Raw genomic sequence first — 15,081 nt, 5'->3', positions numbered from 1 at the left:
GTGAATTTAATGTGTAATCTCTTTAAATGTCTTCGGCGTTTCTAGATTTATTTTAATGAAAGTGAGCTTCCCTACACTTTCTAATTTTATGTTGCTGCACTTCCGTGCCTGCATAATTTACCACGGAGGGGGTATTTTTGCGTGTGAGTAATAATCAAGAAATTATTACATAGGTCGCTCTGTAAAGGTTTAAAATTACATTATGTGTATGTCCAAATAAATAGTGGAAATTAATTTAATAAATTTAGAAACAAGCAATTTTAGATACAAAATTCTGGTTCTACTCACTACTGTATTCCAGAAAAATACAGAACTAATTTTTTGAATTAAAAAAAAATCCTATTTTGCCAAGTAAAACATAGCTAAATCCTATTAATCCTGTAGTTAGTCCTAACTAACAATAAAAGTCAAATTTTAATATTTACCCAATTTTTGGGCCAAAAACATGCGTTTTAGGGTTTTTCGTATGTAGTGACAATCAAGCTCAAAGACTTGTACTAAGACTAATTTCAGTTTATGCATTCTAAATATTGGAAAAGATATGTTTCATTTTTATAACCAACCATTTAATTAAAGTAACACAAAAAAGTGAAAATTAGAGCAAAATTTCGGCATATAGGGGCCTACTCAAAATTTTGAATGCTTAGACTTGTTCCAAGTCTGTGATTTTTGTGGCTCGATTGTCAGAAAACATGCCGAATTACGAGTAGTTTACCGTAGGCCTACTTTGCGGCATGTTGTGGTGTGGCTCTTTTTTCAAGAAATTAGTACTATCTTTTTTTTTATATCCCCAGTTAAGACTAAATGAATGATTAGGATTGAGCTAGGGCCTCCTATGTTTCATTTGGCAGTAAATTGGCAGAACTTGATAGGCCCTAATATTTTTTTAATCCCAAAAAATTAGTGCTGTAACAATTTTTGTCTTAGGGTGCTTTAGAAATTATTTTTTAATTTGAGAAACACTAATCCGGGCCATTGATTCAGATGATCAGATATTTAGCCTCAAGTCGCGTCGTGACCTCTGCTTAGGCCTACGCATGAAAACAAAAATGGAATATCATAGCTCATTTTGATGTTCAGGCACCGGGGGGGGCACTAAACTTTGGAAGTGACGGTATGTGCCTGTCAATAGGCCCCCTCTTTTGAAGTCGACTATACCCGATGACCCCCTTTTTTTTAGTTGCGGCTACCCAATGACCCCCTTTTTTTGGTTGCGGCTACCCAATGACCTCTTTTTTCTAGAATAGCATCATCAAAATGCAACAAAAAAATGCCGAAACTGTCAAATTTTGCTCCATTTTTTCAAAATTATGCCGAAATTTTCAAAATTTTGCTCCATTTTTTCAAAATTTTCTACCCGATGACCCTTTTTTAAAAATCTTATACTCGATGACCCCCTTTTTTCAAAATACTGTACCCAATGACCCCTTTTTTATTTTGTTTGTACCCAATGACCCCCTTTTTTAAAATAACGCTTTGTACCCGATAGGCCCCTACTTCGCGACTCCGGTAGGCACATACCCGTCACTTCCAAAGTTGTGCCCCCCCCCCCCCCGGGTTCAGGCCTACGGCCCTCTTAAGTTCCTGTTTAAATGAAGAATGGTATAAAATTGACATCAGAGTTCTTTTGTTGCAAAAATGGGCACAATGGGGCACAATGTGACTATTTTAAGGTATAAAAGTTTGAGGCCTAGGGAAGACTGGGGTAAAATGGGACAGTGATTTTCTAAAAACTAAAAAAGGTGGAAAAGGGCCGGGTAAGCGATTTTTTTTGCAGGGCAAATATGGCAGGTCGAAAAACTAAGTTGGTTCACAAAGACCCCCATGGAAAACCCGGGTAGGCCTAGCCAAGAAAATAATTCTTATAAAACCTTAACTTTGAAGAACCCTTAAATAACGAACCCTATAGGTCTCAGTTGAACGCAAAAAAGGCTTCTAGCCAAGAATTTTAACATGAAACAGGGTTGACTTTCACACAACTTTGCAACGAGTTCCATGAATTAGAAAGTTCCTAGGCCTATTAAAAACTTTTTAAGGTTCTTTCAGTATAGAATTTTAAAAAAAGCCATTTATTTTTGGCATGCCAGAGGGGGAAAGGTTTTTTGGCATGCGCATAGGCCTATGCTGAAGGGGAGCAAGCATTTTTGGCGGGCCATTTTGACATTTGCTCACCTGGGGACTGATAGGGTCTCTGATCCGGGGATAGGGAGAGACCAACAGCCAGTGGCGGCGCCAAGGGTGCATGAGGGGGGAAATGCGGCCCCCACCCGATGATCAGAACTCTTGCTAGTGGCGTAGCGTCATTGGGTGATAGCGACGCTGAAAAATGGGGTCTTAACAGCCCTACATACGTGTCACCTCCAAAGTTGAGTGCCCCCGGGGTTGTCATGGTCCCATACAGGCACTGAACAAGTGCTAAGCGAGGGTCGCTCTCGGCGGTCATAATTCATCATGTCTCTGTAATGCCACAAAATAATACATTATGCTGCCCTCTGGCGTTAGAACTTACATTTTCATACCTCTGCACCAAATGGTCTATGTTTGCACTAAGCTACTCAAGTATATCACTGGCTTTCCAAATCTCAGGATGAGAAGGCCCTGGGAGAAGGCAGGGGCCAAAAAGGTAATAATGATGTGTCTTCTTCTTCCTTACCTTTTTCAGTTGTATTTTTGCCTTCATCCAGGCTTACATCAAAGTACACTAGAGTTTCGCCTTGCCTTGCCACCCACAGATTGCCATGATCCTCGAGATCACCAAAAGATTCACCTTACCTTGGATATATCACCCAAAGATTCACCTCACCTTGGATCTGTCACCCAAAGATTCACCTTACCTTGGATCTATCACCCAAAGATTCACCTCACCTTGGATCTATCACCCAAAGATTCACCTCACCTTGGATCTATATCACCCAAAGATTCACCTTACCTTGGATCTATCACCCAAAGATTCGCCTCATCTTGTATCTTTCACCCAAAGATTCACCTCACCTTGGATCTATAACCCAAAGATTCACCTCACCTTGGATCTATCACCCAAAGATTCGCCTCATCTTGGATCTTTCACCCAAAGATTCACCTCACCTTGGATCTATAACCCAAAGATTCACCTCACCTTGGATCTATCACCCAAAAATTCACCTCACCTTGGATCTGTCAGCCAAAGATTCACCTCACCTTGGATCTATCACCCAAAAATTCACCTTACCTTGGATGTATCACCCAAAGATTCACCTCACCTTGGATCTATCACCCGAAGATTCACCTCACCTTGGATCTATCACCCGAAGATTCACCTCACCTTGGATCGATCTATCACCCAAAGATTCACCTCACCTTGGATCTATCACCCATAGATTCACCTCACCTTGGATCTATCACCCAAAGATTCACTCATCTTGGATCTATCACCCGAAGATTCACCTCACCTTGGATCTATCACCCGAAGATTCACCTCACCTTGGATCTATCACCCAAAGATTCACCTCACCTTGGATCTATCACCCAAAGATTCACCTCACCTTGGATCTATCACCCATATATTCACCTCACCTTGGATCTATCACCCAAAGATTCACCTCATCTTGGATCTGTCAGCCGAAGATTCACTTCACCTTGGATCTATCACCCAAAGATTCACCTCGCCTTGGATCTGTCACCCGAAGATTCACCTTACCTTGGATCTATCACCCAAAAATTCACCTTACCTTGGATGTGTCCCCCCCACCCATCAGAACTCTTGCTAGTGGTGGCGTCATTGGCAGTAGCGTAGCCAGCAGGGGGGCACGGGGAGCAGAGTGCCCCACTAGACAAAAAAAATGAAAGAAAAAGTGCCCTCTGACAAAAAAATGAAAGAGAAAAGCAGGAGGGCAAAGGAAAAGAAAAGGGCAAGGACTCAAGGAGCCCCTTTTCTAGCCAAATTCGTGTAAAATATAAATTTTTTTCGCGCTACGCACGCACATTGTAACAATAAAGCCCAGTTTTAGCCGGATAATGGGCGAAAATAGTGTAAAATACCATTTTTTGCGCGCTACGCGCGCACATCATCCCAATGAGGCCCATTTCGGGAAGCTCAAAGACATACCGGGGTACAGTCTCTATGTAGGCCTATTGTATGATGCAACTGCAATTTTTTTCGTCTGTGTCTCCAAAATTTTATTTTGCCCCCCCCCTGACCAAGAAAGCTGGCTACGCCCCTGGTCATTGGGTGACAGCGACGCTGAAAAAGGGGGTCTTAACAGCCCTACATACGTGTCACCTCCAAAGTTGGAGTGCCCCCCCGGGGGTTGTCATGGTCCCATACAGGCACTGAACAAGTGCTATAAAGCGAGGGTCGCTCTCGGCGGTCATAATTCATCATGTCTCTGTAATGCCACAAAATAATACATTATGCTGCCCTCTGGCGTTAGAACTTACATTTTCATACCTCTGCACCAAATGGTCTATGTTTGCACTAAGCTACTCAAGTATATCACTGGCTTTCCAAATCTCAGGATGAGAAGGCCCCGGGGAGAAGGCAGGGGCCAAAAAAGGTAATAATGATGTGTCTTTTTCTTCCTTACCTTTTTCAGTTGTATTTTTCAAGTTTGCCTTCATCCAGGCTTACATCAAAGTACACTAGAGTTTCGCCTTGCCTTGCCACCCACAGATTGCCATGATCCTCGAGATCACCAAAAGATTCACCTCACCTTGGATCTATATCACCCAAAGATTCACCTTACCTTGGATATATCACCCAAAGATTCACCTCACCTTGGATCTGTCACCCAAAGATTCACCTTACCTTGGATCTATCACCCTAAGATTCACCTCACCTTGGATCTATCACCCAAAGATTCGCCTCATCTTGTATCTTTCACCCAAAGATTCACCTCACCTTGGATCTATAACCCAAAGATTCACCTCACCTTGGATCTATCACCCAAAGATTCGCCTCATCTTGGATCTTTCACCCAAAGATTCACCTCACCTTGGATCTATAACCCAAAGATTCACCTCACCTTGGATCTATCACCCAAAAATTCACCTCACCTTGGATCTGTCAGCCAAAGATTCACCTCACCTTGGATCTATCACCCAAATATTCACCTCACCTTGGATCTATCACCCAAAGATTCACCTCACCTTGGATCTATCACCCGAAGATTCACCTCACCTTGGATCTATCACCCGAAGATTCACCTCACCTTGGATCTATCACCCGAAGATTCACCTCATCTTGGATCTATCACCCGAAGATTCACCTCACCTTGGATCTATCACCCAAAAATTCACCTTACCTTGGATGTATCACCCAAAGATTCACCTCACCTTGGATCTATCACCCGAAGATTCACCTCACCTTGGATCTATCACCCGAAGATTCACCTCACCTTGGATCTATCACCCAAAGATTTACCTCACCTTGGATCTATCACCCATAGATTCACCTCACCTTGGATCTATCACCCAAAGATTCACTCATCTTGGATCTATCACCCGAAGATTCACCTCACCTTGGATCTATCACCCGTAGATTCACCTCACCTTGGATCTATCACCCAAAGATTCACCTCACCTTGGATCTATCACCCAAAGATTCACCTCACCTTGGATCTATCACCCATATATTCACCTCACCTTGGATCTATCACCCAAAGATTCACCTCATCTTGGATCTATCACCCAAAGATTCACCTCACCTTGGATCTGTCAGCCAAATGACCTTACCTTGGATCTATCACCCAAAGATTCACCTCATGCTGGATCTATCACCCGAAGATTCACCTCACCTTGGATCTATCACCCAAAGATTCACCTCACCTTGGATCTATCACCCATATATTCACCTCACCTTGGATCTATCACCCAAAGATTCACCTCATCTTGGATCTATCACCCAAAGATTCACCTCACCTTGGATCTGTCACCCAAAGATTCACCCCACCTTGGATCTGTCAGCCAAAGATTCACCTTACCTTGGATGTATCACCCAAAGATTCACCTCATGCTGGATCTATCACCCGAAGATTCACCTCACCTTGGATCTATCACCCAAAGATTCACCTCACCTTGGATCTATCACCCATATATTCACCTCACCTTGGATCTATCACCCAAAGATTCACCTCATCTTGGATCTATCACCCAAAGATTCACCTCACCTTGGATCTGTCAGCCAAAGCTTCACCTCACCTTGGATCTATCACCCGAAGATTCACCTCACCTTGGATCTATCACCCAAAGATTCACCTCACCTTGGATCTATCACCCAAAGATTCACCTCACCTTGGATCTATCACCCAAAGATTCACCTCACCTTGGATCTGTCACCCAAAGATTCACCTCACCTTGGATCTGTCAGCCAAAGATTCACCTTACCTTGGATGTATCACCCAAAGATTCACCTCATGCTGGATCTATCACCCGAAGATTCACCTCACCTTGGATCTATCACCCGTAGATTCACCTCACCTTGGATCTATCACCCAAAGATTCACCTCACCTTGGATCTATCACCCAAAGATTCACCTCACCTTGGATCTATCACCCATATATTCACCTCACCTTGGATCTATCACCCGAAGATTCACCTCACCTTGGATCTATCACCCAAAGATTCACCTCACCTTGGATCTGTCACCCGAAGATTCACCTCACTTTGGATCTATCACCCGAAGATTCACCTCACCTTGGATCTGTCACCCGAAGATTCACCTCACTTTGGATCTATCACCCAAAGATTCACCTCACCTTGGATCTATCACCCGAAGATTCACCTCACCTTGGATCTATCACCCGAAGATTCACCTCACCTTGGATCTGTCACCCGAAGATTCACCTCACTTTGGATCTATCACCCAAAGATTCACCTCACCTTGGATCTATCACCCAAAGATTCACCTCACCTTGGATCTGTCAGCCAAAGATTCACCTTACCTTGGATATATCACCCAAAGATTCATCTCACCTTGGATCTATCACCCAAAGATTCACCTCACCTCACCTTGGATCTGTCAGCCAAAGCTTCACCTCACCTTGGATCTATCACCTCACCCTGGATCTATCACCCAAAGATACACATCACCTTAGATCTATCACCCAAAGATTCACCTCACCTTGGATCTGTTACTCAAAGATTCACCTCACCTTGGATCTGTCAGCCAAAGATTCACCTCGCTTTGGATCTAATACCCGAAGATTCACCTCACCTTGTGTCTATCACCCAAAGATTCATCTCACCTTGGATCTACGAGGGTCATTCAAAAAGTTTTACCTCCATCATCACATCTCTGATATCTTACGTGCAGGCCCGTACGCAGGATTTCATTTGGGGGGTGCTGATTTTGAAAAAGTGGACTTTTTTCCAAGGGGCGGGGCGATTCTGTGAGAAGTGGACAAAAAGCGTAAAAAACTTGATGTTTTTGCTTGCTACGCTCGCAAAGTATGAAATTTTTACGTGCCAGGATATTGGAATTACCAATGGTTATACTCTTAAATCTAGGCTACAAATTAAAAGTTACACGGAAAAACAGTGGCATGATCGACGGGAATTATATAAATAAACATAATTAAAAGTTATTTGATTAAAATGTGATTTATGGTTGTTGTTGGTTCACAATTATTTTGATTAAATAGGTTCCCAACATCTATTGTGGAATCATTACAGGTTTAATTCTGAAAACGATTAAATTGCTTTATTTTCACCCAAAGACCCTTTATTTTACCACACCATGGATATATCGCCCAAAGACCACTTATTTTACCACACCATGGATATATCACCAAAAGACCCCTTATTTCACCACACCACGGATCTATCACCCAAAGACTCCTTATTTCACCACACCATGGCTTATCACCCAAAGACCGCTTACATCATCACACCATGCATGGATCTATCACCCAAAGACCCCTTATTTCACCACACCGTGGATTTATCACCGAAAGACCCCTTATTTCACCACACCATGGATCTATCACCCAAAGACCCCTTATATCACCACCACACCATGGCCTATCACCAAAGACCCCTTATTTCATCACATCATGCATGGATCTATCACCCAAAGACCCCTTATTTCACCACACCATGGATCTATCACCCAAAGACCGCTTATTTCACCACACCGTGGCCTATTTCATCACACCATGCATGGATCTATCACCCAAAGTCCCCTTATTTCACCACACCATGGATTTATCACCGAAATACCCCTTATTTCACTACACAATGGATCTATCACCCAAAGACCGCTTATTTCACTACACCGTGGATCTATCACCCAAAGACCGCTTATTTCACCACACCGTGGCCTATTTCATCACATCATGCATGGATCTATCACCCAAAGACCCCTTATTTCACCACACCATGGATCTATCACCCAAAGACCGCTTATTTCACCACACCGTGGCCTATTTCATCACACCATGCATGGATCTATCACCCAAAGTCCCATGGATTTATCACCGAAAGACCCCTTATTTCATCACACCATACATGGTTCTATCACCCAAAGTCCCCTTATTTCACCACACCATGGATTTATCACCGAAAGACCCCTTATTTCACTACACAATGGATCTATCACCCAAAGACCCCTTATTTCACCACACCATGGATCTATCACCCAAAGACCGCTTATTTCACCACACCGTGGCCTATTTCATCACACCATGCATGGATCTATCACCCAAAGTCCCCTTATTTCACCACACCATGGATTTATCACCGAAAGACCCCTTATTTCATCACACCATACATGGATCTATCACCCAAAGTCCCCTTATTTCACCACACCGTGGATTTATCACCGAAAGACCCCTTATTTCACTACAATATGGATCTATCACCCAAAGACCCCTTAATTCACCACACCATGGATTTATCACCGAAAGAACCCTTATTTTACTACACCATGGATCTATCACCCAAAGACCCCTTATTTCACCACACCATGGATTTATCACCGAAAGAACCCTTATTTTACTACACCATGGATCTATCACCCAAAGACCCCTTATTTCACCACACCATGGATTTATCACCAAAAGACCTCTTATTTCACCACACCATGGATCTAACATCTAAAGACCCCTTATTTTACCACACCATAGATATATCACCCGAAGACCCCTTATTTCATCACACCATAGATCTATCACCCAAAGACCCCTTATTTCGCTATACCATGGATCTCACCCAAAGACCCCTTATTTCTCTGTACCATGGATTATCACCCAAAGACCCATTATTTAACCACACCATGGATCTATCACTCAAAGACCCCTTATTTCACCACACCATGAATCTATCACCCTAAGACCCCTTATTTCACCACACCATGAATCTATCACCCAAAGACCCCTTATTTCACCACACCATGGATCTACCACCCAATGACCCCTCATTTCACTATACCATGGATTATCACCCAAAGATCCATTATTTCACCACACCATGGATCTATCACCCAAAGACCTCTATTTCACTACACCATGGATCTATCACCAAAGACCCCTTATTTTACTATACCATGGATCTGTCACCCAGAGTCCCCTTATTTCCCCCACACCATGGATCTATCACCCAAAGACCCCTTATTTCACCACACCATGGATCTATCACACAAAGACCCCTTATTTCACCACCCCATGGATCTATCACCAAAAGTCCCGTTATTTCCCCACACCATGGATCTATCACCCAAAGATCCCTTATTTCACTATACCATGGATTTATCACCAAAAGACTCCATATTTCACAACATCATGGATCTATCACTCAAAGACCCCTTATTTCACCACACCATGGATCTATCACCCAAAGACACCTTATTTCACCACACCATGGATCTATCACCCAAAGACCCCTTAGTTCACCACACCATGGATCTGTCACCCAAAGACTCCTTATTTCACCACACCATGGATCTATCACCAAAGACCCATTATTTCACCACACCATGGATCTATCACCCAATGACCCCTTATTTCCCCACACCATGGATCTATCACCCAAAGACCCCTTATTTCACCACACTGTGGCCTATCACCAAAGACACCTTATTTCACCACACCATGGATCTATCACCCAAAGACCCCTTAGTTCACCACACCATGGATCTGTCACCCAAAGACTCCTTATTTCACCACACCATGGATCTATCACCAAAGACCCCTTATTTCACCACACCATGGATCTATCACACAAAGTACCGTTATTTCCCCCACACCATGGATCTATCACCCAAAGACACCTTATTTCACCACACCATGGATCTATCACCCAAAGACCCCTTAGTTCACCACACCATGGATCTTTCACCAAAGACTCCTTATTTCACCACACCATGGATCTATCACCCTATGACTCCTTCTTTCTCCCACACCATGGATATATCACCCAAAGACACCTTATTTCACCACACCATGGATCTATCGCCCAAAGACCCCTTATTTCACCACACTATGGATCAATATCACCCAAGGACCCCTTTCTTCAACAAACCATGGATCTATCACCCAAAGAGACCTTATTTCACCACATCATGGATCTATCACTCAAAGACCCCTCAGTTCACCATCACCATGGAGCTGTCACCCACCGACTCCTTATTTCACTACACCGTGGATCCATCACACAGAGACCCCTTATTTCACCACACCATGGATCTATCACACAAAGTCCCGTTATTTCCCCCACACCATGGATATATCACCCAAAGACACCTTATTTCACCACATCATGGATCTATCACTCAAAGACCCCTTAGTTCACCACACCATGGATCTATCACCAAAGACTCCTTATTTCACCACACCATGGATATATCACCCTATGACTCCTTCTTTCTCCCACACCATGGATATATCACCCAAAGACACCTTATTTCACCACACCATGGATCTATCACCCAAAGACCCCTTATTTCACCACACTATGGATCAATATCACCCAAGGACCCCTTTTTTCAACAAACCATGGATCTATCATCCAAAGACACCTATCACTCAAAGACCCCTTAGTTCACCAAACCATGGATCTATCACACAAAGACACCTTATTTCACCACATCATGGATCTATCACCCAAAGACCCCTTAGTTCACCATACCATGGATCTGTCACCCAATGACTCCTTATTTCACTACACCGTGGATCCATCACACAAAGACCCCTTATTTCACCACACCATGGATCTAATACACAAAGACCCCTTATTTCACCACACCATGGATCTATCACCCAAAGACCCCTTATTTCACCACACCATGGATCTATCACCCAAAGACCCCACCATCTATCACCCAAAGACCCCCTTATTTCACCACACCATGGATGTATCTCCAAAGACCCCTTATTTCACCACACCATGGATGTATCACCCAGAGACACCTTATTACACCACATCACATCTATCACCCAAAGACACCTTATTTCACCACACCATGGATGTATCTCCAAAGACCCCTTATTTCACCACACCATGGATCTATCACCCAGAGACCCTTTATTTCACCACACCATGGACCTATCACCCAAAGACCCCTTATTTCAACACACCATAGATCTATCACCCAAAGTCCCCTTATTTCACCACACCATAGATCTATCACCCAAAGACTCCTTATTTCACCACACCATGGATGATCACCCTAAGACCCTTTATTTCACCAAACCATGGATCTATCATCCAAAGACCCCTTATTTTACCACACCATGGATTTATCACCCAAAGACCCCTCATTTCACCTCACTTTGGATTCACCAAAGACGCCTTATCGATATCATCTACTAATAGTACTAACCTTGCACCTGTCACCCTGACCCTATTTCACTCATGTTGGATCCATCACCCAAAGACCCTGTAATTCACTCATGTTGTATTACATCTTACCTTGGACCTATCACCCACAGATCCGGTTCACCTCATCTTGGATCTGCCAGAAATTTGCTCATATAACCATAATACTTAAAATCTTAGACCCCCGGCCTGTCACCCAAAGACCCCATATTTTTTGTCAAATGTTGTGGCCTCAAGAACCCTTATCACCCAAAGACTCCTTATTTCACTACACCGTGGATCCATCACACAAAGACCCCTTATTTCAGCACACCATGGATCTATCTCCAAAGACCCTTATTTCCCCACACCATGGATCCATCACACAAAGACCCCTTATTTCAGCACACCATGGATCTAATACACAAAGACCCCTTATTTCCCCACACCATGGATCTATCACCAAAAGACCCCTTATTTCACCACACCATGGATCTAATACACAAAGACCCCTTATTTCACCACACCATGGATGTATCACCCAAAGACACCTTATTTCACCACACCATGGATCTATCACCCAAAGACACCTTATTTCACCACACCATAGATCTATCACCCAAAGACACCTTATTTCACCACACCATGGATCTATCACACAAAGTCCCGTTATTTCCCCACACCATAGATCTGTCACCCAAAGACCCCTTATTTCACCACACCATGGATCTATCACACAAAGTCCCGTTATTTCCCCACACCATGGATCTATCACCAAAAGACCCCTTATTTCACCACACCATGGATCTATCACCCAAAGACACCTTATTTCACCACACCATGGATCTATCACCCAAAGACACCTTATTTCACCACACCATAGATCTATCACCCAAAGACACCTTATTTCACCACACCATGGATCTATCACCCAAAGACACCTTATTTCACCACACCATGGATCTATCACCCAAAGACACCTTATTTCACCACACCATGGATCTATCACCCAAAGACACCTTATTTCACCACACCATGGATCTATCACCCAAAGACACCTTATTTCACCACACCATGGATATATCACCCAAAGACCCCTTATTTCCCCACACCATGGATCTGTCACCCAAAGACACCTTATTTCCCCACACCATGGATCTGTCACATGAATACCCCTTATTTCACCACACCATAGATCTGTCACCCAAAGACACCTTATTTCCCCACACCATGGATCTATCACCCAAAGACACCTTATTTCACCACACCATGGATGTATCTCCAAAGACCCTTATTTCACCACACCATGGATCTATCACCCAGAGACCCCTTATTTCACCACATCATGGGCCTATCACCCAAAGACCCCTTATTTCAACACACCATAGATCTATCACCCAAAGTCCCCTTATTTCACCACACCATAGATCTATCACCCAAAGACCCTTATTTCACCACACCATGGATGATCACCCTAAGACCCTTTATTTCACCAAACCATGGATCTATCATCCAAAGACCCCTTATTTTACCACACCATGGATTTATCACCCAAAGACCCCTCATTTCACCTCACTTTGGATTCACCAAAGACGCCTTATCGATATCATCTACTAATAGTACTAACCTTGCACCTGTCACCCTGACCCTTTTTCACTCATGTTGGATCCATCACCCAAAGACCCTGTAATTCACTCATGTTGTATTACATCTTACCTTGGACCTATCACCCACAGATCCGGTTCACCTCATCTTGGATCTGCCAGAAATTTGAATACTTAAAATCTTAGACCCCCGGCCTGTCACCCAAAGACCCCATATTTTTGTCAAATGTTGTGGCCTCAAGAACCCTTTTATTTGAATGTCCCGCAAACACGTTGTATCTTCTTACAAACTCATCTTCTTAAACGGTAGCTTCCATTCGGCAGTGCTTACAATTTCTTACAATGTCACTGCTAGCAATTTAATAATTATTTCAGTCTTTTATAAGAGTATTTGTGACTCACACCAGGGGCGTGCCCAGAAACCGGGACCCCGGGTGGCTGAAGTCTGAGCGCAAAATGTTGAATGGTTTAACATCGGCGCGTAAGCGCCGCAGTCACGCTTGCGTGACAGAGTGGTATCTGATGGGGGATGTGCCCCCCTCAGATTGGAAATTTTTTGAAAGAGAAAGCCCCAAATGGAGCCATTTGGTGCAACAGTTTTACACATTTATTGATTATTTTCGGAGCATATATTTTACCAGATTTCCAACTGAGCTGCAAATTTAAGTTTAATATGAACACTCATGCTCAATAACTCGCAATCAAAGCCTCAATGAAGGTATTTATGGTCAAAGAACCACTGCACACTCCACACTCAGGGGGTGGCTAAGGGGGATGTGCCCCCCTCAGAATTAGAAAATTTTTGAAAGAGAAAGCCCCAAATGGAGCCATTTGGTGCAACAGTTTTACACATTTATTGATTATTTTCGGAGCATATATTTTAACAGATTTCCAACTGAGCTGCGAATTTTAGTTTTATATGAACACGCATGCTCAATAACTCGCAATCAAATGAAGGCATTTGGTGCAACATTTTGACATTATTATTGGTTATTTTCGGAGCATAGGCCTATTATATGCATCTTTGCCTATTTATAGGAATATTTTCCATTCAGCTCCATTCTCGGGAAATTCAAGTTGACCAAAAAAGTGGGTTCAATTTCCTTTTTTTTAAAGACCCGGGGGGCTGCAGCCCCCAAAGCCCCCACCCCTTGGCCTCAAGAACCCTTTTATTTTAATGTCCCGCAAACACCCTGTATCTTCTTACAAACTCATCTTCTTCTTAAACGGTAGATTCCATTCGGCAGTGCTTACAATTTCTTACAATGTCACTGCTAGTAATTTAATAATCAATTATTTCAGTCTTTTATCAGAATATTTGTGACTCACACCCACAAGATCCCATTATATGATTATGTGGTGGTGCAATGCTATTACTAGGGATGTCCACGTCAATATAATGTGCCACTAGAACAATTTCCCATTTACTGTTGTGTGCATTCACACATGTATTTTCAATGCAAATAAAAAATCAATGCAGGAAGTCCCATGGTATGCAGTACTTGCATTGGCCCGATATAAACATAAAACAGGTTGTTTCAAGAAATTCCTGATTCCACCAGAAAACATTAACCAAACTCTTTCCTGATTGGTCAGTAAATATAGAAGACCTTCCGTTATCAAGAGATAAACTTTTTTCAGAAAAATTTCATGAGATGAGAACTACAACAGGTTGAAGTGACACCATTTATGTGCATCAGGTCTTGAAAT

This window comes from Amphiura filiformis, chromosome 17 (genome assembly GCF_039555335.1).
Source record: "Amphiura filiformis chromosome 17, Afil_fr2py, whole genome shotgun sequence".
In the NCBI taxonomy this organism is placed as follows: domain Eukaryota; kingdom Metazoa; phylum Echinodermata; class Ophiuroidea; order Amphilepidida; family Amphiuridae; genus Amphiura; species Amphiura filiformis.
Note: the sequence above shows the minus strand (reverse complement) of the source record.